Consider the following 25,957-nt stretch of genomic DNA (forward strand, 5'->3'; position numbering starts at 1 on the left):
TGTCCGTAGCTTTTATGCCTGCCATCAAAAAACCTGGTTTCTGTTCATTTTGTAGAAGCTGGACATGCTATTAGTTCTCTGAGATACACTGGAATAGAAATGTTACAGGGGAGGGGACATTGGAAAGGAAACTTCTTCAAAGGGAATCTTTTTGGATCCACAGGCTCAACACACTGTCTCCTCTTGGCCTTAACGAGGAGTTTGACCTAAAAACGCTTTTATAGCTCTCAAACGCTCAAATGATTTATTTTTTTATATCCTAATTTAAATTATGTATTTGCAGTACCAGTCAAAAGTTTGGACACCACCTACAGTACTCATTCAAGGGTTTTGCTTTATTTTGACTATTTTCTACATTGTAGAATAATAGTTAAACTTCTTATGGCTGCAGGGCAGTATTGAGTAGCTTGGATAAAAGGTGCCCATTTCAAACGGCCTCGTACTCAATTTCTTGCTCTACAATATGCATATTATTATTACTATTGGATAGAAAACACTCTCAAGGTTCAAAACCGTGTTGAATTATATCTGTGAGTAAAACAAACTCATTTTGGAAAACTTCCTGTCAGCGAAGTGAAAAAATCTGAAATCGAGGCTCTGTTCCAGGGCCTCCCTAATCGTTTGCTTGAAATCTATTAGTATACATGCACTTCATACGCCTTTCCACTAGATGTCAATAGGCTGTGAGAGGTGAAATGGGTCTCTAGCTCTTTCTATGGTCAAAAGAGAGAGCTTGGAATGACAGGACCCCAATTTCTTTGCTCAGGAAGACGCGGAAAGGACTTCCGCATTGGGCTTCTGAAAGCTTTTGTTATAGACGCCTAATATCTCCGGCTTTGATTTTTTTTGATAAATGTGACAATATTCATCGTAAAGTATGTTTTTTCAATATAGTTTAATCAGATTATTGAAATTTTTTTCGGGAGTTTTGGCGGTTCCGTTCTCTGAGTTTGTTGACGATGAGAGCTTCGCGCCACTTGGCAAGTTTTGCTTGCTCATTCGAGAGGAGAAAAGGACATTCTAAATCCAAACAACGATTGTTCTGGACAAAGGATCACTTGTACAAAGATTTCTGATGGAAGCTCAACAAAGTAGGACCATTTTATGATGTATTTCCTATTTCTTGTCGAAAATGTGTCGTTGTGTTTTCCGCTTTGATTTTTGGGCGCTGTCTCTCGCTATAAGTAAGCTGGAATGTCGTACTGAAGTTATTTTTAGAATTCTAACACGGCGGATTGCATTAAGAACTAAGCTATCTTTAATTTGCTGTCCAACATGTATTTTTTAGTAAAGGTTATGAATAGTTATTTGATTAGATTAGGTGCCTCTCCAAGATTTCTCCGGACATTTATTTGCATTTTGCCTATGTTATTCACATTGTTATAACCACGATTTGTGCCCGCTAAATATGCACATTTTTCGAACCAAACCATATATGTATTGTGTAATATGATGCTTATAGGACTGTCAATCTGATGAAGTTATGAAGAGTTAGTGAAGAAATTAATATCTTTTGCTGGTTATTCGCTATCGCTAACGTGCCTTGAATCAATGTAGCTGTGTGGTTGGCTATTGTAGTAAGCTAATATAATGCTATATTGGTTTTTCGCTGGGGTAAAACACTTAAAGAATCGAAATATTGGCTGGATTCACAAGATGTTCGTCTTTCATTTGCTTGTACAACATGTATTTTTCATAAATGTTTTATTGATGAGTATTTAGGTATTGCAATTTGGTCTCTGTAATTGTTCTAAGCTGCTTCGGTGCTATTTGTGATTGCAGGTGCAATGTAAAACTATGATTTATACCTGAAAATATGAACATTTTTCGAAACAAAACATAGATTTATTGTATAACATGTTATAAGACTGTATCTGATGATAGTTGTTTCTTGGTTAGTTTGGGGTTGGTTCTTGGTTAGTTTAGGTTGGTTTTGTGCAACTACCTGTGGCTGTGAAAAATGTCTTTGTCTTTTTTGTATTTGGTGGTGATCTAACATAAATGTTACGTGTGTTTGTTGCTGTAAAACATTAAAAAAATCTGACATGTTGGCTGGATTCACAAGATGTGTATCTTTCATTTGCTGTATTGGACTTGTTAATGTGTGAAAGTTAAATATTTCTAAAAAAATATATTTAGAATTTCGCGCCCTGCACTTGGCCTGGCTGTTGTATAAGTGTACCGACGTCGGGCTTGCAGCCCAAAGAAGTTAACATCAAAACTATGAAATAACACATATGGAATCATGTAGTAACCAAAAAAGTGTTTAAACAAATCCAAATGTATTTTAGATTTTAGATCTTCGAAGTAGCCGCCCCTTTACCTTGATGACAGCTTTGCACAGCAAACCGCTCACCCACATGGCACCATACACGCTGCCACCTGCCAGGTACAATTGAATCCGGCTTCATCCGTGAAGAGCACAACTTCCAGCGTACCAGTGGCCATCGAAGGAGAGCATTTTACCACTGAAGTCAGTTACGCTGAACTGCAGTCAGTCAAGACCCTGGTGAGGACGACGAGTACGCAGATGAGCTTCCCTGAGACGGTTTCTGAGTTTGTGCAGAAATATTGGTTGTGCAAAACACAGTTTCATCAGCTGTCCGGGTGGCTGGTGTCAGACGCATCCCGCGAGGTGAAGAAGCCGCATGTGGAGGTCCTGGGCTGGCGTGGTTACACGTGGTCTGCGGTTGTGAGGCCAGTTGGACGTACTGCCAAATTCCTATAAACGATGTTGGTGGCAGGTTTATGGTAGAGAAATGAACAATTCAGCATGCCAAGTTCCCTCAAAAGTTGAGACATCTGTGGCATTGTGTTGTGTGACAAAACTACACATTTTAGAATGGCCTTTTACAGTCCCCCAGCACAAGGTGCACCTGTGTAACGGTCATGCTGTTTAATCAGCTTCTTGATACTCACACCTGTCAGGGTATGGATTATCTTGGCAAAGGAGAAACTGCTCACTAACCAGGATGTTAAACAAATTTGTGCAATAAAATTTGAAAGAAATACACATTTTTTGCGCATGGAACATTTCTGGGATCTTTAATTAAGCTCATGTTTGCTATTTTACCAGTAATGTCATGTCTGTTTGTTACAGTATGTCATGTCTGTTTATGTTACAGTACTCATGTTTTGCCTATTTTAACAGTATGTCATGTCTGTTATGTTACAGTAGGTCATGTTTCTGTTATGTTACAGCATGGCATGTCTGTTATGTTACAGTATGTCATGGTCTGTTATGTTACAGTATGTCATGTCTGTTATGTTACAGCTAGTGTCATGTTAGTTATGTTACAGCTATGGTCATGTCGTATGTTACAGTATGTCATTCTGTTAGTACAGTATGCATGTCGTTATTTGTGCATGTCTGTTATGTTACAGTATTTCATGTCTGTTATGTACTTAATGTCATGTCTGTTATGTTTAACAGTATGTCATGTCTTTTATTGTTACAATAGGCCATGTCTGTTAACGTTACATTATATCATGTCTGTTATGTTACTGTATGCTCAATGTCTGTTATGTTACATTATTCATGTCTGTTATGTTACATTATGTCATGTCTGTTATGTTACTGTAGTCATGTCTGTTATGGTACAGTATGTCATGTCTGTTATGTTACTTTATGTCATGTCTGTTATGTTACTGTATGTCATGTCTGTTATGTTACTGTATGTCATGTCTTATGTTATATGTCATGTCTGTTATGTTACAGTATGTCATGTATGGTATGTTACATTATGTCAAGTTCTGTTATGTTACATTATGTCATGTCTGTTATGTTACTTGTATTCATGTCTGTTTATGTTACAGTATGTCATGTCTTTAGTTACTGTATGTCATGTCGATGTTACTGTATGTATCGTATGTACGTATGTCATGTCTGTATGTACTGTATTCATTGTCTTATGTTACAGTATGTCATGTCTGTTATGTTACAGTATGTCATGTCTGTTATGTTACAGTATGTCATGTCTGTTATGTACTGTATGTCATGTCTGTATGTTACAGTATTGTCATGTCTGTTATGTTACAGTATTTCATGGCTATTATGTTACTGTATGTCATGTCTGTATGTTACTGTATGTCATGTCTGTTATGTTACTGTATGTCATGTCTGTTATGTTACAGTATGTCATGTCTCTTTATGTTACAATAGGTCATGTCTGTTATTGTTACAGTATGTCATGTCTGTTTATGTTACAGTATGCCATGTCTGTTATGTTACAGTTATTTCATGTCGTTATTTACAGTATGTCATGTCTGTTATATTACAGTATTGTCATGGCTATTATGTTACAAGTATGTCATGTCTGTTATGTTACAGGTTATTGTCATGCTATTATGTTACTTGTAATTCATGTCTGTTATGTTACTGTATTTCATGTCTGTTATGTTACAATAGGTCATGTCTGTTATGTTACAATAGGTTATGTCTGTTATGTTACAGTATGTCATGTCTGTTATGTTACAGTATGTCATGTCTGTTTATACAGTATGTCATGTCTGTTATGTTACAGTATGCCATGTCTGTTTATGTTACAATAGGTCATGTCTGTTAATATTACAGTATGTCATGTCTTTATATTACAGTATGTCATGTTCTGTTATGTTACAGTATTCATGTCTGTTATATTACAGTATGCTCATGTCTTTATATTACAGTATGTCATGTCTGTTATGTACAGTATGTCATGTCTGTTATATTACAGTATTTCATGCTATTATGTACCAGTATGTCATGTCTGCTATGTTAACAGTATGTCATGTCTGTTATATTACAGTATGTCATGTCTGTTATGTTACAGTATGCCATGTCTGTTATGTTACAATAGGTCATGTCTGTTATGTTACAGTTATGTCATGTCTGTTATGTTACAGTATGTCATGTCTGTTAGTTACAGTATGACAGGTCTGTATGTTACGTATGTCATGTCTGCTATGTTACAGTATGTCATGTCTGTTATATTACAGTATTTCATGGCTATTATGTACAGTATGTCATGTTCTGACTATGTTACAGTATGTCAGTCTGTTATGTTACAGATGTCATGTCTGTTATGTTCAGTATGCCATGTCTGTTATGTTACAATAGGTCATGTCTGTTATGTTACAGTATGTCATGTCTGTTATGTTACAGTATGTTCAATGTCTGTTATGTTACTGTATGTCATGTCTGTTATGTTACAGCATGACAGTCTGTTATGTTACTGTATGTCATGTCTTTTATGTTACAATAGGCCATGTCTGTAAAGTTCAGTATGACAGGTCTGTTATGTTACTGTATGTCATGTCTGTTATGTTACAATATGTCATGTCTGTTATGTTACTGATGTATTCTGTTATGTACAGTATGTCATGTCTGTTATGTACAGTATGTCATGTCTTTTATGTTACAATAGGCCATGTCTGTAAAGTTACATTATATCATGTCTTTATGTTACATTATTCATGTCTGTTTATGTTACAGATGTCATGTCTGTTATGTTACTGTGGATGTCATGTCTGTTATGTTACATTATGTCATGTCTGTATAGTTACATTATGTCATGTCTGTTATGTTACATTATGTCAGGTCTGTTATGTTACTGTATGTCCTGTCTGTTATGTTACAGTATGTCATGTCTGTTATGTTACTGGTATGTCATGTCTGTTATGTTACAGTATGTCATGTCTGTTATGTGTACAGTATGTCATGCTCTGTTATGTTACAGGTATGTCATGTCTGTTATGTTATCTGTATGTTCATGTCTGCTTTATGTTACATTATGTCATGTCTGTTATGTTACATTATGTCATGTCTGTTATGTTACATTATGTCATGTCTGTTATGTTACTGTATGTCTATGTCTGTTATGTTACAGTATGTCATGTCTGTTATGTTACTGTATGTCATGTCTGTTATGTTACTGTATGTCATGTCTGTTATGTACAGTATGTCATGTCTGTTATGTTACAGTATGTCCATGTCTGTTATGTACAGTATGTCATGTCTGTTATGTTACAGTATGTCATGTCTGTTATGTTACAGTATGTCATGTCTGTTATGTTACTGTATGTCATGTCTGTTTATGTTACTGTATATCATGTCTGTTATGTTACAGTATGTCATGTCTGTTTATGTTACTGTTGGTGCCTCTAATGCACTCAGAGTAGAAACAGCCTGACAGTACAATGTGTGATGATCCACAACACACACACACACACACACACACACACACACACACACACAACACACACACACCACACACACACACACACACACACACACACACACACACACACACACACACACACACACACACACACAACACACACACACCACACACAGTGATTGGGTAGAGTGGATTACCATAAGGAGCTATTTACTTTTGACTGTATGTTTGGTTGTAGTGTTATTATGGCTCTTACATGGAACCATGACAAACAGAATGTTTGAAGTAGTACATATCTACAGCAGAGTAGTACATATCTTACCAGCAGAGTAGTCTACATATCTACAGCCAGAGTAGTACATATCTAAGCAATAGATACCAGAGTAGTACATCTCTACAGCAGAGTAGTACATCTCTACAGCAGGTAGTACATCTCTACAGCAGAGTAGTACAATCACTACAGCAGAGTAGTACATCACTACAGCAGAGTAGTAACATCACTACAGCAGAGTAGTACACAGTACAGCAAGTAGTACATCACTACAGCAGAGTAGTACATATCTACAGCAGAGTAGTACATCTCTACAGCAGAGTAGTACATCTCTACAGCAGAGTAGTACATCTCTACAGCCAGAGTAGTACATCACTACAGCAGAGTAGTACATCTTCTACAGCAGAGTAGTACATCACTACAGCAGAGTAGTACATCTCCTACAGCAGAGTAGTACATATCTACAGCAGCAGTAGTAAATCACTACAGTAGAGTAGTGACATCACTACAGCAGAGTAGTACATCACTACAGCAGAGTAGTGCATCACTACATAGAGTAGTACATATCTACAGCAGAGTTAGTACATCACTACAGCAGAGTAGTAATCTACAGCAGAGTAGTACATTCACATACAGCAGAGTAGTACATCACTACAGCAGAGTAGTACATCACACAGCAGAGTAGTAACATCACTACAGCAGAGAGTACATCACTAAGAGACTAGTACATCACTACAAGAGTAGTACATCACTACAGTAGAGTAGTACATATCTACAGCAGAGTAGTACATCACTACAGCAGAGTAGTACATCACTACAGCAGAGTAGTACATCACTACAGCAGAGTAGTATATCACTACAGCGGAGTAGTACATATCTACAGCAGAGGTAGTACATCACTACAGCAGAGTAGTACATATCTACAGCAGAGTAGTACATCACTACAGCAGAGTAGTACATATCTACAGCAGAGTAGTACATCACTACAGCAGAGTAGTACATATCTACAGCAGAGTAGTACATATCTACAGCAGAGAGTACATCACTACAGCAGAGTAGTACATCACTACAGCAGAGTAGTACATCACTACAGCAGAGTAGTACATCTCTACAGCAGAGTAGTACATCACTACAGCAGAGTAGTACATCACTACAGCAGAGTAGTACATCACTAACAGAGTAGACATCACTACAGAGGTAGTACATCACTACAGCAGAGTTAGTACAATCACTACAGCAGAGTAGTACATATCTACAGCAAGTAGTACATCACTACAGCAGAGTAGTACATCATCTACAGCAGAGTAGTACATATCTACAGCAGAGTAGTACATCACTACAGCAGAGTAGTACATCACTACAGCCAGAGTAGTACATCACTACAGCAGAGTAGTATATCACTACAGCAGAGTAGTACATATCTACAGCAGAGTAGTACATCACTACAGCAGAGTAGTACATATCTACAGCAGAGTAGTACATCACTACAGCAGAGTAGTACATCACTACAGCAGAGTAGTACATCACTACAGCAGAGTAGTACATATTTCTACAGCAGAGTAGTACATCACTCCAGCAGAGTAGTACATATCTACAGCAGAGTAGATACATCCACTACAGCAGAGTAGTACATCACTACAGCAGAGTAGTACATCTTCTACAGCAGAGTAGTACATATACTTACACGCAGAGTAGTACATCACTACAGCAGAGTAGTAATCACTACAGCAGAGTAGTACATCACTACAGCAGAGTAGTACATCTTTACAGCAGAGTAGTACATCACTACAGCAGAGTAGTACATCACTACAGCAGAGTAGTACATCACTACAGCAGAGTAGTACATCTTTACAGCAGAGTAGTACATCACTACCAGCCAGAGTAGTACATCTCTACAGCAGAGTAGTACATCTCTACAGCAGAGTAGTACATCACTACAGCAGAGTAGTACATCACTACAGCAGAGTAGTACATATCTCAGAGAGGTACATCACTCCAGCAGAGTAGTACATCACTCCAGCAAGTAGTACATATCTACAGCAGAGTAGTACATCACTACAGCAGAGTAGTACATATCTACAGCAGAGTAGTACATCACTACAGCAGAGTAGTACATACTACAGCAGAGTAGTACATATCTACAGCAGAGTAGTACATATCTACAGCAGAGTAGTCATCAATACAGCAGAGTAGTACATATCTACAGCAGAGTAGTACATCACTACAGCATAGTAGTACATCACTACAGCAGAGTAGTACATATCTACAGCAGAGTAGTACATATCTACAGCAGAGTAGTACATCACTACAGCAGAGTAGTACATATCTACAGCAGAGTAGTACATCACTACAGCAGAGTAGTACATCACTACAGCAGAGTAGTACATATCTACAGCAGAGTAGTACATCACTACAGCAGAGCATAAGGCCTTTGCTTATAGCTTACAACATTGTGTTTAGTCTATCTCTGCTCTAGAAAAATTCTCTCAGCCCACTAGAGGCTGGGGTGTATATGTGTGTGTGAGTCTGTGTGTATGTGCATCTGTCTGTGCTTGTATGTGTGTGTGGTTGTTCTGCCACAGCATATGAATGATGCCCATCTCCAGCCTGTCTGTCTGTGTGAAGTAAGGAACTGTGAGAGAGCCAGCGTGAGAGGGTCATCATGATAGAGAGCCAGAGTGAGAGGGTCATCATGACAGAGAGCCAGAGTGAGGGGGTCATCATGACAGACCAGAGTGAGGGGGTCATCATGACAGAGAGCCAGAGTGAGAGGGTCATCATGACAGAGAGCCAGAGTGAGAGGGTCATCATGACAGAGAGCCAGATGAGAGGGTTATCATGATAGAGAGCCAGAGTGAGAGGGTCATCATGACAGAGAGCCAGAGTGAGGGGGTCATCATGACAGAGAGCCAGAGTGAGAGGGTTATCATGACAGAGAGCCAGAGTGAGAGGGTTATCATGATAGAGAGCCAGAGTGAGAGGGTCATCATGACAGAGAGCCAGAGTGAGGGGGTCATCATGACAGAGAGCCAGAGTGAGGGGGTTATCATGACAGAGAGCCAGAGTGAGAGGGTCATCATGACAGAGAGCCAGAGTGAGAGGGTCATCATGACAGAGAGCCAGAGTGAGGGGGTCATCATGACAGAGAGCCAGAGTGAGAGGGTCATCATGACAGAGAGCCAGAGTGAGAGGGTTATCATGATAGAGAGCCAGAGTGAGAGGGTTATCATGATAGAGAGCCAGAGTGAGAAGGTTATCATTGATAGAGAGCCAGAGTGAGAGGGTTATCATGATAGAGAGCCAGAGTGAGAGGGTTATCATGATAGAGAGCCAGAGTGGGAGGGTTATCATGATAGAGAGCCAGAGTGAGGGGGTCATCATGATAGAGAGCCAGAGTGAGAGGGTTATCATGATAGAGAGCCAGAGTGAGAGGTTATCATGATAGAGAGCCAGAGTGAGAGGGTTACATGATAGAGAGCCAGATGAGAGGTTATCATGATAGAGAAGCCAGAGTTGGAGGGTTATCATGATAGAGAGCCAGAGTGAGAGGTCATCATGACAGAGAAGCCATAGTGAGAGGGTTATCATGATAGAGAGCCAGAGTGAGAGGGTTATCATGATAGAGAGCCAGAGTGGGAGGGTTATCATGATAGAGAGCCAGAGTGCGAGGGTTATCATGACAGAGAGCCAGAGTGAGAGGGTCATCATGACAGAGAGCCAGAGTGAGAAGGTCATCATGACAGAGAGCCAGAGTGAGGGGGTCATCATGACAGAGAGCCAGAGTGAGAGGGTTATCATGATAGAGAGCTAGAGTGAGAGGGTCATCATGACAGAGAGCCAGAGTGAGAGGGTCATCATGATAGAGCCAGAGGGAAGGGGTCATCATGACAGAAGACAGAGTGAGAGGGTCATCATGATAGAGCCAGAGTGAGAGGGTCATCATGACAGAGAGCCAGAGTGAGGGGGTCATCATGATAGAGAGACAGATGAGAGGGTCATCATGACAGAGCCAGAGTGAGGGGTCATCATGACAGAGAGCCAGAGTGAGAGGGTCATCATGACAGAGAGCCAGAGTGAGGGGGTCATCATGACAGAGAGCCAGAGTGAGAGGGTCATCATGACAGAGAGAAAAGGTCCAAGTTATTTTATTAAACCCAAAGTCCAGCCCTAGTGATGTCACTGCCTACGTCATTATCTTCTACTCCTGAGACCAAAACCATGCCTACTCAACACTAAAACTGTTGTTTATATAGCTATCTAAAAGCTTAGCAGTAAATGTCCAAGTTGATTTATAGTGGAATGTCTAACTAATCTCTTATCTCTTACACTCCCCCGCAGAGTTCTGTCTTCACAGTCACACAGTCTCAGACAGTTTCTTTATAAGAGGCAGTGAGCCTAGAAATAGTACTGTGAAACAATATTAAACCTCATAATGTATATATATATATTGTTAATCTGTAGTCTAGGATCCTATAAATGTAAGGAGGGAGGGGTCTTATAACCCCTCCCCTTCTATTAATACAACATGAGCATAATCAATTATTATAACACATCAAACATTTGGTACAGCCCCTATCATGACCCTAGGTGAACCCCTTTCAGTATCAAACGGGCAACACATACAGCGCCTTGCAAAAGTATTCATCCCCCTTGGCTTTTTGCTATAATAATCCTATAATTAAATATATTTTAATTTGGATTTCATGTAATGGACATACACAAAATGGTCCAAATTGATGAAGTGAAATTTAAAAAATGACTTGTTTCAAAAAAAAATTACAAAATGTTTGCTATGAAGCCCTAAATAAGATCGGTGCAACCACAATTACCTTCAGAAGTCCCATAATTAGTTAAATAAAGTCCACCTGTGTGCAATCTAAGTGTCACATGATCTGTCACATGATCTCAGTATATATACACCTGTTCTGAAAGGCCCACGAGTCTGCACCACCACTAAGCAAGCGGCACCATGAAGACCAAGGAGCTCTCCAAACAGATTAGGGACAAAGTTGTGGAGAAGTACAGATCAGGGTTGGGTTATAAAAACAAATCCCAAACTTTGAACATCCCACGGAGCACCATTAAATCCATTATTAAAAAATGGAAAGAATATGGCACTACAGCAAACCTGCCAAGAGAGGGCCACCCACCAAAACCCACGGACCAGGCAAGGAGGGCATTAATCAGAAAGGCAACAAAGAGAACAAAGATAACCCTGAAGGAGCTGCAAAGCTCCACAGTGGAGATTGGAGTATCTGTCCATAGGACCACATTAAGCCATACACTCCACAGAGCTGGGCTTTATGGAGGAGTGGCCAGAAAAAAGCGATCGCGTAAAGAAAAAAATAAGCAAACACGCTTGGTGTTCGCCAAAAGGCATGTGGGAGACTCCCCAAACATATGGAAGAAGGTACTCTGGTCAGATGAGACTAAAATTGAGCTTTTTGGCCATCAAGGAAAATGCTATGTCTGGCGCAAACCCAACACCTCTCATCACCCCGAGAACACCATTTCATCGGCAGGGACTGGGAAACTGGTCAGAATTGAAGGAATGATGGATGGCGCTAAATACAGGGAAATTCTTGAGGGAAACCTGTTTCAGTCTTCAAGAGATTTGAGACTGAGATGGAGGTTCACCTTCCAGCAGGACAATGACCCTAAGCATACTGCTAATGCAACACTCAAGTGGTTTAAGGAGAAACATTTAAATGTCTTGGAATGGCCTAGTCAAAGCCCAGACCTCATTCCAATTGAGAATCTGTGGTATGACTTAAAGATTGCTGTACATCAGTGGAACCCTTCCAACTTGAAGGAGCTGGAGCAGTTTTGCCTTGAAGAATGGGCAAAAATCCCAGTGGCTAGATGTGCCAAGCTTATAGAGACATACCCCAAGAGACTTGCAGCTGTAATTGCTGCAAAACGTGGCTCTACAAAGGATTGACTTTGGGGGGGTGAATAGTTATGCACACTCAAGTTTTCTGTTTTTATGTCTTATTTCTTGTTTGTTTCACAAGAAAACATATTTAGCATCTTCAAAGTGGTAGGCATGTTGTGTAAATCAAATGATACAAACCCCCCCAAAAAATCCATTTTAATTCCAGGTTGTAAGGCAACAAAATAGGAAAAATGCCAAGGGGGTGAATACTTTCGCAAGCCACTGTAACAAGAGTTAAAGGGTTGTTAATGAACTCAGAGTAATGAGGTGTGTTGGGAAGCAGAGAGCGGGAACAATTCTGAACATGATTCCTGCTTTCATTACACAGAGAGAGACTACATCCCAGATGGCGCCCTATTCCCTTGGTAGTGCACTGCGGGGTCTAGTCAAAAGTAGTGCGCTATATAGGGCTTAAGGTGTTTTTTTTGGACGCACCCAGAGAGAGAGAGGGGCGTTGCATTGCGCAGAGCGATGCAGAGGGACCACAGATCTGTCATCAGTGTGCCCTTGCCTGTCGGAGGGAAATGAGCTCCATTTCCCCGTATTACTCTTGTCATTGCCCTGCGACGATTGGTCACACACACACACACACACACACACACACAAACTCAGACACACATCGCTCGGGCGGTCCGACGGTCCTCAACACATCAATATTACATGGACGACCAACCTGAGGTGTATATGATATATTAACCAGATAGTGTTACCACTTTAGTATTTAACTAAATATAACAGCCCCGGCGTCATGAGGTGTTCTATCCAGCATCTTGTTCTACGGCTGTATTACTGACCTTCTACTCTATGTCCTACTCTGTGTGTAATAGTCCATTAGTTTAGGAAAAATAACATTGCATACCGCCCCAACAGATCCACGGATGACGCAATCGACCAATCACACTGCACACTGCCCTATCCCATCTGGACAAGAGGAATACCTATGTCAGAATGCTGTTCATTGACTACAGCTCAGCCTTCAACACCATACTATTCTCCAAGCTCGTCATTAAGATTGAGGCCCTGGGTCTGAACCCCGCCCTGTGCAACTGGGTCCTGGACTTCCTGACGGGTCGCCTCCCAGGTGGTGAAGGTAGTAAACAACACCTCCGCTACGTTGATCCTCAACACCAGGGATGCAAACTGGTGAGGGACCAAAAAAGGTGACATTGATTTTGTACCGAAACTTGCAAAAGTAATATATATAATAAAAATAATAAAAAAATATATATATTATTTTGCTTTAAAATGCTAATTTCTAGTGACTTTTAGACTGGATCCCTTCTTGAAATGTATGTTTTAACTAATTAAACAACAAAGAATATGATCTATTCTACATGATCAGTGTCTGTGTGTAAAATAAAAAGTGGTTCATGTGAACCTAACTCACAGCTAAAAAATGTAAGGAAAGCAATCCAATGTTATTTGTTACCTAGACTTTACTGCAAATGACACTCAAGTCTTGAGGAAAAACAATTCACTAATATTGCAGTTAGCCATGACAGCCTTTATAATAGAACGCTTGTAACCACACACACACATCTAAATATTGCATTTGGGGAAAAAACTTCTTAAAGTAGAAATAGAATGAAACAAACAGGCATTCTATTGTTGCTCTATTATAGTGGCCACTATAGACATCGATCAAGTGCACAAGGCTACATGTGTGCAAAAATAACGTTCACTGAGTAAAAAATGGAACAACCCCCCCCCCCTCACTCACACACAAGTGTTACTGTCAAGTTCAACACAACAAAAGCAATATCTTTGGGCTACACATCATATTATAGACTTTCTGCCTGTGGACATGTGTTTTAGGCTGGGTTTCTGTACAGCACTTTGATATATCAGCTGATGTAAGAAGGGCTATATAAATACATTTGATTTGATTTGATTCTACAATGTGCCAGCAGAGCATGATGCCCTTTGTTGGCATAATTGATCTCTTTCAGGCAGAGAGGACACCTGGCATACCCCTTTTATCCANTGATTCTACAATGTGCCAGCAGAGCATGATGCCCTTTGTTGGCATAATTGATCTCTTTCAGGCAGAGAGGACACCTGGCATACCCCTTTTATCCACTGTATTGAAAGAGGGAAAGTGTGTGGTGTTTCATTCACCTCTATTTAAGCCAGGTCCAGCTCCAGCTACACTTGATCCCTGAATCCACTTGATTAACAAGCAACGCCTAATTTTCACCTAATTCTCTCATTCTGAAAATTAACCACAGAGGGAAAACATTAGTTCACAGATAACTAGTTAGCTTATCTTTCCCCTAGTCAGCTAGCTTGGCTTTCGACCTTCGTCTCTCCCGAGACCGTACGGGAGTTGTAGCGATGAGACAAGATAGTAACTAACRATTGGATACCACGAAATTGGGGAGAAAAGGGGGTAAAATTCAACAACAAAAAACAAACAGAAATAGTTAATGACAACTAGTTAGCTAGCTAATGAACTAACTACTAACATCACACAGATGTCCAGGGTTCAGGGAGCAACGTTATAACTTGAGGGAAGGAACGGCAACGTTACGTTCATCTGATTATACTTTTCACCATAAACTGATCAGCTAAGTCAGCTAATGTTTTTTGTATGCTGTTCTTTGTATGCCATTTTAATATTTGAGAATTGACCAATGATATTAGGCCACTCTTGGCCATGATTACAGACACCTGTGTGTGTCTTTTGACACTATATAAASGAGTCACCCTGCAGTGTTTGTACTTTCCGGCTACCCGGATAAAGCACTAAATAAACTTCGGTTAGTGCTAAATACGGCTGCTAGAATCCTGACTAGAACCAAGAAATTTGATCATATTACTCCAGTGCTAGCTTCCCTACAYTGGCTTCCTGTTAAGGCAAGGGCTGATTTCAAGGTTTTACTGTTAACCTATAAAGCGTTACATGGGCTTGCTCCTACCTATCTTTCCGAGTTGGTCCTGCCGTACATACCTACACGTACGCTAGGGTCACAAGACGCAGGCCTCCTAATTGTCCCTAGAATTTCTAAGCAAACAGCTGGAGGCGGGCTTTCTCCTATAGATCTCCATTTTTATGGAATGGTCTGCCTACCATGTGAGAGAGCAGACTCGGTCTCAACCTTTAAGTCTTACTGAAGACTTATCTCTTCAGTAGATCATATGATTGAGTGTAGTCTGGCCCAGGAGTGTGAAGGTGAACGGAAAGGCTCTGGAGCAACGAACCGCCCTTGCTGTCCTGCCTGGCCGGTTCCCCTCTCTCCACTGGGATTCTCTGCCTCTAACCCTATTACAGGGGCTGAGTCACTGGCTTACTGTGCTCTTTCATGCCGTCCTAGGAGGGGTGCGTCACTGAATGGGTTGAGTTACTGACGTGATCTTCCTGTCTGGGTTGGCGCCCCCCCTTGGTTTGTGCTGTGTGGAGATCTTTGTGGGCTATACTCTGCCTTGTCTCAGGATTGTAAGTTGGTGGTTGAAGTATCCCTCTAGTGGTGCGGGGGCTGTGCTTTGGCAAAGTGGGTTGGGGTTATATCCTTCCTGTTTGGCCCTGTCTGGGGGTATCATCGGATGGTGCGCACAGTGTCTCCTGACCCCTCCTGTCTCAGCCTCCAGTATTTATGCTGCAGTAGTTTATGTGTCGGGGGCTAGGGTCAGTTGGTTATATCTGGAGTACTTCTCCTGTCTTATCCCGGTGTCCTGTGTGAATTTAAGTATGCTCTCTCTAATTCTCTCCATCTCCTTTCTTTCTCGTTCTCTCGGCAGGACCTGAGCCCTAGACATGCGTCAGGATATACTACACCCGGCCATAGAATGAACTCCTCTGCTGTCCCCGAAGTCCTCCCTGGCCTTGCTGCTGCTTCCAGTTTTCACACTGTTTCCTGCCTGCGGCTCGCTATGGAACACCTGACCTGTCCACCGGACGTGCTACCCTGTCCCAGACCTGCTGTTTTTCAATCTCTAGAGACCGCAGGAGCGGTAGAGATACTCTTAATGATCGGCTATGATAAAGCAACTGACATTTACTCCTGATTATTATTTGACCATCGCTGGTCATTTAATGAACATTTGACATCTTGGCCATGTTCTGTTATAATCTCCACCCCGGCACAAGCCGAAGAAGGACTGGCCACACGCCTCATAAGCCTGGTTCCTCTCTAGGGTTATTCTAGGTTTTGGCTTTCTAGGGGAGTTTTCACCTAGCCACCGGTGCTTCTTACACCTGCATTGCTGCTTGCTTTGGGGTTTTAGGCTGGGTTTTCTGTACAGCACTTCGAGAATATTAGCTGATGTACGAAAGGGCTAAGTAAAATAAACTTTATTTGACTTTGATTATTACCCTGATGAAGACAGCTTGTCATGTCGAAACGTTGGAATTAAGCTCCTAGCAGTCTGTGCGGACTCTCCTTTATTTTTCAAGCTAATGTTGATCAAACATTTCTCTGCCTCGCTAAACAGAGAATTCGATCCAGCTTAACTTACTGTATGGAAGATACTTAACAATGCCTAACAATTCTGTTCCACTTCAAACTTTCCAAATGCCCAGTTGTTTTTCGGTTCCAGCTCATGAAGTACCCTTCATTCACCCTCCAGGCTTCAATCCACTCTCCAGGCTTTCTCACCATTCCAGGCTTCTCACCCTAGGCTTCATCACCTCTCCAGGCTCTCACCATCCGGCTTCCTCACCTTCCAGGCTTGTCCCAATCCAGGCTTTCTCACCCCCCAGAGGCTTCTCACCCTCCAGGCATTCTCACCCTCCAGGTTTCTCACCTCCAGCTCTCCCACTCAAGGCTCACCCTAGCTTCTCACCCCAGGCGTCTCATCCTCACAGGCTCTCACCTCGCTTCTCACGCTCCAGCTTTCTCAGCCCATCCAGGCTTTCTCACCTTCCAGCTTCTCACCCTCCAGGCTTCTCCACCCCCAGGCTTCTCACCCCCAGCTTCTCCACGCCTCCAGGCTTCTCACCCTCCAGGCTTCTCACCCTCCCAGGCTTCTCACCCTCCAGGACTTCACTCCAACCCTCCAGGCTTCTCACCTTCCAGGCTTTCTCACCCTCCAGGCTTACTCACCCTCCAGCTTCTCAACCCTCCAGGCCTTTCTCACCTAATCTTCTTCTTCGTTGTCGTTCAGGGGACGTGCTAGTGTTGTAACTGTCTTTCCAGTGCGCTCGCTGATGCCATAACTAGCAAGTCGGTTGTCTCTTTTCTCTTTAGTCGTGTGCTGCAGTCTGTTATGTGAACGACTGGCTGAGCCCAGGCTCGAGCATTGGTATACAGACAGTATTGCTCCAAACGCGCATCACTGGTTCACTTACAGCCATTAGTGACCCAAACGCGCATCACTGGTTCGCTTACAGCCATTAGTGACCCAAACGCGCATCACTGGTTCGCTTACAGCCATTAGTGACCCAAACGCGCATATTAGACAAGCCCCCCCCATTTAATTGTTTTTAATCATCGGATCTACACAAATCACGTAGTTTACCTATTTTCAATAAAAAATGACACATTTCTATGACTATTTTGCACCCCTGCAACACGGAGGCCCCACAAGGGTGCGTGCACAGTCCCCTACTGTACTTCCTGTTCACTTATGAAGAAATATGGCTTGGCACCTAAGACCCTCACAAACKTCTACATATGCACAATTGAGAGCATCCTGGGCTGTTGGGCTGTATTACCGCCTGGTACGACAACTGCACCATCCGCAACCACAGGGCTATCTAGAGGGCGGTACGGTCAGCCCAACGCATCACTGGGGGCCCACTGCCTGTCCTCCAGGACGTCTACGGCATCAGGTGTCATAGAGAGGCCAAGAAGTTCATCAAGGACCTCAGCCACAGCCTGTTCACACCGTCATCATCTAGAAGGTGAGGTCAGTACAGGTGCATCAAAGCTGGGACCGAGAGACTGGAAAACAGCTTCTATCTCCAGACTGTTAAATAGTCACCACTAGTCGGCCTCCGCCCAGTACCGTGCCCTGAACCGTAATCACTATTCCTGTGATAACATCTGCAAAATATGTGTATGCGACCAATAAAATATGTGTATGCGACCAATAAAAGTTTTTTTGATTGAAATAACTTAATGCTAATGTACATAAGAAATGTGTATGATTGTTAACTAATAGGTGGACCAATGGACTAACGTTAAAACCCAGTTACAATGTTCACATTAGCATACTACTAAGAATGAATCAAATGCATTTGGTCTTGCATAGACTCTAATCAGAGGAGCACTGATCTCTAAGAAAGATAATCGCTAATGGGTAATTAGCTAGCTAATGTGTGTCGTGACACCCGTGGTAGGTCTGTGTATTAACAGTATCTGTGACAGGGCCGTCGGTATCCTAAGAAGAAACATCCTCAAACTAAGTACCACCAGTCGAGGGCAGGCACGGAGCCTCAGTATGCAACCTTGAGTACGGAGTGGAGGAGGAGCAGACCTGGGTTCAAATACTATTTGAAATCGTTTTAAATACTTTGAGGGTTTGCTTTGCCTATGGGAGATGGGCGTGGTTTGGACTTTTGAGACCTTTTTATTAGTTCCATTACATCAGGAAAGCTCAATTAAGCACAGAAACAGTATTTTAAAGATGTCAAATAGTAGTTGAACCCAGGAGTGGAGTGATCTGACTGAGAGCTTTAACACACGGGCATGCATGCTGAAAGGACCCTAGCCTGTTATATGTTACCCTGTTTCTCATTCTGCTACTGCTCTGTTCTGCCTTCCCTTGGCCTGTTCCCATCTCCTTCCCGTCTCCCCTCTCTCCTCCACCCCTCCACATCCCTTCTTATGGCTTCCTCACTCATTCACTCCTTCCATGGGCATATTGCTCTCCTTTTCCTCCGCCTCCGCCCCCTCCTCCTATCCTTCATGGCCTCCTTTCCCCCTCCCCACTGCCTCCTTCTCTCCCCTTCCTATCTGTTTTTACCCTCTCCTCCTTTTCCTCTATCCTTGACGCCCTAGTGCAGCTATTCAGCCAGCCAGGCTTGTGCCCTGATCTCAGCCAAAGCATTTCTAATTGATTATTTAAGGTATAATCTCTCCCTCTCTCTCCCTCTCTCTCTCTCTCTCTCTCTCTGTTTCATATTTCCCAGTTTGTTATTAAAAACACATTTTCGGAGGGCAGGAGCTGCGACAGCCAGGGTGACATGGATTAAATGGATTCCTTAGATCTCTATCGCACCCTCTCTCCCTCTCTACCTCTCATTCTCACTACCATCTCTCACCCTCTCTCCTCCTCTACCATCTTACCTCTCTCCCTCACTGCCTCACTAAACCTCTCTCACCTCACGTTACCCTCTCTCCCTCTCTACTCACGTACTCACTACTCTCTGCTCTCTCCTCTCTCCTCTCTCCTCACTCCTCGTCTACCTTTACACTACATCTCTCCTCCTACCGCCCTCTTCCATCACGTACTTCTCTACCTCACTACTTCTCCCTCTCTGACCTCACTATCTTCCTCACTACCTCTCTACATCTCTCCTCCAATACATGCTCTACCGTTCTCCCTCAACTACCTCTCGTCCTCACTACTCACTACCTCCATACCTAATCTCTCACTCTCTACCTCACTACATTCTCTCTCCTCACTACTCTCTACCTCTCTCCCTCATTCTGCCTCTCACTAAGCAACGTTGCTCGGCCACTACCAGTCTCTCCATCAGTATTCGGTCACTATCCCTCTCTACCGTCACTATCTCTCCCTCTCTACCTCAACTACCTCTCTCCCCACTGCCTGGGTTCCACCCCTTTCCCCCTCTTCATTCAGCCTGCTGGTAACCTATCATGTCAAGTTATCTATCTCTGTCTCTCTCTCCCTCTTCTTTCAGCTGCTTCCACCCCTTTCCCCTCTTTATAGCCTGTGTAACCTGCTCTATCTCTGTCTCTCTCTCTGTCTCTCCCCTTCCTTTCTTTTTTTTTGTGTCTCTGTGTCGGTCTCTGGTCTCTGTGTTTCTTTGTCTCTTCTCTGTGTGTGTGTATGTATTAACTAAGACACCAGTGAGAGATTTGTGATTGCGTGTTACAGAGAGAGAGGGAGAGAGAGAGAGAGAGAGAGAGAGAGAGAATGAGGGAAGTAGGGTATGTTTGGCAGTTTTGGCAGTCACATAAAGGAGAAAACTAGGACTGGAACAACACATCCCAGGAGAATAGAAGACACTGTGGAAGTAGGCCTATTAGCCTCAGAAAGATGTTTATCACTCTAAAACTAGGATAAGAGGCAGGCCTGGAACACACACTCAGACACACGGCAGTGTTTGGTTTAAGTATGGCTGCTATGGGCAGCGTCGGGTAGGTTACTTTCTAAATATAATCCCTTACAGTTACAAGTTAGTTACCTGTGCAAAATGTTAAATCGGTAAAGTAACTTTTGGATTACCCAAACGCAGTAACGTAATCTGATTACTTTCAGTTACTTTTTTTTGATTACTTTCCCTTTAAGAGGCATTAGAAGAAGACAAAAAGGATCCATGAAACGCATCATCATAGTGGTCTCGGACTTGTAGTCACACTCGCTCAGGCGGAACAAACTTAAACTTGTGCCTTTTTGCAATGCTGAATTTAATGTCATTGAGAAAACAGAAATGTGTTTTTCACAACAACAAAAAATCCTTTCTGAATTTAAAAGTAATCCAATGAGTAATCTAGTTTTTCAAAAGTATCTGTAATCTGATTACAATATTTTGCTGGTAAAGTAACTGATTACAGTTACAGACTTTTGGAATCAGATTACATGTAACTGTCCACATGTAATCAGTTACTCCCCGACCCTGGCTATAGGGGTAATAGTGCCAGAGCACAAGCGTTTATGTGATTCCATTCAACACTTCTCAGGAAAGTAAAATATTACATGACCAATTGAGGTATTAGTTGTAAATTGATAACAGTGGATGAATCCCTGCTGCGTGTCAGAGATTTACTGGCCTTCATTACAGCCCAGTATGAACAACTGACCAGCATTCTTTCCTTTAGCCAGAGCCTCGTTTCCCAGAGCATTCATAGCGTTAAGGTCATCGTTAGAACCTGCTTACAATGTATACTTAGTAGCCAAGGTGTTTCTCAGTGCCTTCGCCCTGACGGATGAGCTAAACGCCTTTTTTCTCACGTTTCGAACACAACAACGACTCCAAGCGGCCGAGGAGAGCCGCTGAGGAGAACCGCTGAGGAGAACCGCTGAGGAGAATGAGGTCTACGTACTCATGGTATTCATGAAGGACGTATGTCAGTCATTACAACGTGTTAACCCTCACAAGGCTGCCAGCCCAGAGGGCATCCCTAGCTGTGCCCTCAGAGCATGTGCAGACCAGCTGGCTGTTGTGTTTACGACATGTTCCATCTCTCTCTAGCTCAGGCAGCTATCCCCACCTGCTTCAAGATGTCCACTATCATCCCTGTGCACAAGAAAGACAAAGTAACTGAACTGAATGACTACCGACCCGTAGCATTCACTTCCGTCATCATGAAGTGTTTCGAGAGGCTAGTCAAAGACCACCTCACTTCCTCCCTCCCCAACACACTCAACCCTCTCCAATTCGCATAGTCGGTGAACAGATCCATGGATAACACAATCGCCATTGCACTGCACACTTACCTTCACCCACCTGGATAAAAGGAATGGATATGTAAGGATGCTGTTCATCGACAATACCCCGGCCTTCAATACCATAGTGCCCTCTATGTTCACCACAAAGCTCACAGCCCTGGGACTGAACTCCTCCCTATGTAACTGGGTCCTGGACTTCCTAACAGGCCGCCCCCAGGTGGTGAGGGTAGGCAACATTAGCTCCTCGACACTGATTCTTAACATGGGGGCCCCACAAGATTGCGTCCTCAGTCCCCTCCTGTACTCCCTATACCAGGCATGGGCAAACCTTTTGGCTTGAGGTTCACATCAGGATTTTCATATTCACGGAGGGCCTCATTTTTGGGGGACCAATTGTTTGTTAAAATCAATTTGCAGGGGCCTCCCGAGTGGTGCAGCGGTCTAAGGCACTGCATCGCAGTGCTTGAGGCGTCACTACAGACCCGGGTTCRATCCCAGGCTGTGTCACAGCTGGCCATGACTGGGAGACCCATGATGCGGTGCACTATTGGCCCAGCGTCATCCGGGTTAGGAGAGGGTTTGGCAGGCCAAGATTTCCTTGTCCAATCGCGCTCTAGCGACTCCTGTGGCGGGCCGGGCGCATGCACGCTGACATGGTCGCCAGGTGTACGGTGTTTCCACTGACACATTGGTGCGGTTGGCTTCCGGATAAAGCGGGCATTGTGTCAAGAAGCAGTGAGGCTTGACTGGGTCGTGTTTTGGAGGACGCACGGCTCTCGACCTTCGCCTCTCCCAAGTCCGTACGGGAGTTGCAACGATGGGACAAGACTGTAGCTATCAATTGGATACCACGAAATTGGGGAGAAAAAGGGCAAATTTTGTATTTATTTTATATATATATACTGGGCCATATTTGTTTTTATGTCTAGCGGGACGGATTGAAGTGCATGCCGTACTTAGCCCTCCCCTTGCTGTATACCCACAACTGCGTGGCCTCACACAGCTCCAACTCCATGACAGTAGTAGGCCATTACAGAAATATCTAATTTACGTCATTCACATCCCTTTGCTACAACAATATCGGCAAAGATGGGTCCGTTGCAGATTGCTAAACTGTATTATATATGGATAATATGAACGTAGGCTACACTGTTTTTGCCAGGCAAAACTGTAGAAAATGAAAGAAGTGCTTTCTGGTCACTAATATGGATATGGGCAACTGCCGTTGCACGCCAAAATTATTCTATACATCACCAGCCCAGAGAGGACTGGGATGATACTGCTTTAGAGCACCAGCCCAGAGAGGACTGGGAGGATACTGCTTTAGAGCGCCGCCCAGAAACTGGGGGTACGGCTTAGGAGCCGCCAGCCCAGAAAGTACTGCATTAGAAGCACCAGCCCAGAGAGGACTGGGGGGCATAGCGTGGCTTATAGCAAGGCCGAGACTCGCTATGTGCACCCCAGCGAGGACGAGAGGATAATGCTTATAGAGCACAGCGCGCCCAGAAGAGCACTCGGAGAGATTAACTGCTTTAGAACCACCAGCCCCAGAGAGGACTGGCATGAATACTGCTTTAGAGCCACCAGCCCAGAGAGGACTGAGAGGATACTGCTTTTAGAGCACCAGCCCAGAGAGGACGTGAGAGGATACTGCTTTAGAGCAACCAGCCCAGAAGAGACTGGGAGGATACTGCTTTAGAGCACCAGCCCAGAGAGGACTGAGGAGGATACTGCTTTAGAGCACAGCCCAGAGAGGAACTGAGAGGATACTGCTTAGAGCACCAGCCCAGAGAGGACTGGAGGATACTGCTTTAGAGCACACAGCCCAGAGAGGGACTGAGAGATACTGCTTTTAGAGCACCAAGCCCAGAGAGGACTGAGAGGATACTGCTTTAGAGCACCAGCCCAGAGAGGATGAGGATACTGCTTTAGAGCACCAGCCCAGAGAGGACTGAGAGGATACTGCTTTAGAGCACCAGCCCAGAGAGGACTGAGAGGATACTGCTTTAGAGCACCAGCCCAGAGAGGACTGAAGGATACTGCTTAGGCACCAGCCAGAGAGGAATGGAGGATACTGCTTTAGAGCACCAGCCCAGAGAGGACTGAGAGGAAACTGCTTTAGAGCACCAGCCCAGAGAGGACTGAGAGGATACTGCTTAGAGCCCAGCCAGAGAGGATACTGCTTTACAGAGCACCAGCCCAGGAGGCTGAGAGATACTCTTTAGAGCACCAGCCCAGAGAGGACGAGATACTGCTTTAGAGCACCAGCCCAGAGAGGACTGAGAGGATACTGTTTTAGAGCACCAGCCAGAGAGGATGGGAGGATACTGCTTTAGAGCACCAGCCAGAGAGGACTGAGGATACTGCTTTAGAGCACCAGCCCAGAGAGGACCGAGAGGATACTGCTTTAGAGACCAGCCAGAAGGACTGAGGAACTGCTTTAGAGCACCAGCCCAGAGGGACTGAGAGGATACTGCTTAGAGCACCAGCCCAGAGAGGACTGAGAGGATACTGCTTAGAGCACCAGCCAGAGAGGACTGAGAGGATTGTTGACACATGCATACAAGGGAGGCTGGGAGGATACTTGCTTTAGAGCACCATCCCAGAGGGACTGAGAGATCTGTTTAGACACCAGCCAGAGAGGACTGAGAGGATACTGCTTTAGAGCACCAGCCCAGAGAGGACTGAGAGGATACTGCTTTAGAGCACCAGCCCAGAGAGGACTGAGAGGGAGTTGTGAAATGGATAATAACAGGGAGTATGGAAATGATGTACCTGTGTTCCTGGCAGGGGGTGGAAGCAATACATGCTCTTTACAAGAGCTGAGAAGATGAATCATAGTCACCCGCTCATTATTCTAGGCGTGCCTGGAAATTCAGCTAGTGGGAAGCCTGGACTCTTGAGTTTAGAAATGCATATTAGTGCAAATTTATTTATTTATCTATTAAGTTTATTTGAACAGGGACAATGTTCAACAAAAACATAAGTCTCAGTACACTTGAGAAAATATGTGTTGTACCAGATTTAGCTAACATCTAATGTCCTTCTGCAGACATGTATACTAGATGTACATACTACTGTAACTACTAGGTCATACACTTTGGTCTGTGCAGAGTGCACATCAGTTTACCTTAATACCATACTTGACATGACCTTACCTTGCCTTACTGTGTCTCTCGCTGCCCTTAACCCTATTCACTATGTAGATCTAACTCAATAGTCACATCCTCTCTCCTTCTCTCTCCTCCTTCACAAACTTCTTCTACAATAAGGTTGAGAAGGATGCAAGGAAGTGGGATGCAAGGAAGTGGGATGCAAGGAATCGCCGAAAGACGAATTAAGCCTATAGTCTTTGTCCTCACCCATATTCACGATCTTCCAAAAAAGTTTGTTGCTACAACATTTTCTCGTAAAATAACCTTATTCACATGTGCATTAATATAAATATAATACATTATGTCCAAGTCTATAGGTGGATCAAATCAAGTTTATTTTATATAGCCCTTCGTACATCAGCTAATATCTCGAAGTGCTGTACAGAAACCCAGCCTAAAACCCCAAACAGCAAGCAATGCAGGTGTAGAAGCACGGTGGCTAGGAAAAACTCCCTAGAAAGGCCAAAACCTAGGAAGAAACCTAGAGAGGAACCAGGCTATGAGGGGTGGCCAGTCCTCTTCTGGCTGTGCCGGGTGGAGATTATAACAGAACATGGCCAAGATGTTCAAATGTTCATAAATGACCAGCAGGGTCAAATAATAATGGATGAGTTTTCAACGTGTAATGCCTCTGCCTCTGTGATTAAATACAAGGTCATGAAATGAAATCAGTGCTGTGTTTCTGTCATCTTTTATTCAGTTTGTATCTCCAGCGGGCACTATTTCACCAGCGCTCAGCCTCTGATTAATATTAATTGGTGCTAATTTCTCTTTCCTGCTGTTCTTCATTAACAGGTAAAAGAGGTAAAAAGCCCCCTGGAAAATGCCTCGTAGTGGGGGAGGGCGAGAGAACAGAGGAAGGGAAGGATGGAGGGAGGAGAGATTAAAAGGGGTAGGACGCGAGTGAGAGACGGGAAAG

At 43.4% G+C, this 25,957-nt stretch overlaps 1 protein-coding gene across 1 annotated transcript in view; it reads left to right on the forward strand.

The window, feature by feature from the left end:
* The window catches only part of LOC111970758 (sodium/potassium/calcium exchanger 1-like), a 197,565-nt gene that overhangs the window by 59,265 nt on the left and 112,343 nt on the right, over positions 1 to 25,957 (forward strand). The window lies entirely within an intron of this gene.

The sequence above is a fragment of the Salvelinus sp. IW2-2015 genome, linkage group LG11 (assembly GCF_002910315.2).
Source record: "Salvelinus sp. IW2-2015 linkage group LG11, ASM291031v2, whole genome shotgun sequence".
NCBI classification, from domain to species: Eukaryota; Metazoa; Chordata; class Actinopteri; order Salmoniformes; family Salmonidae; genus Salvelinus; species Salvelinus sp. IW2-2015.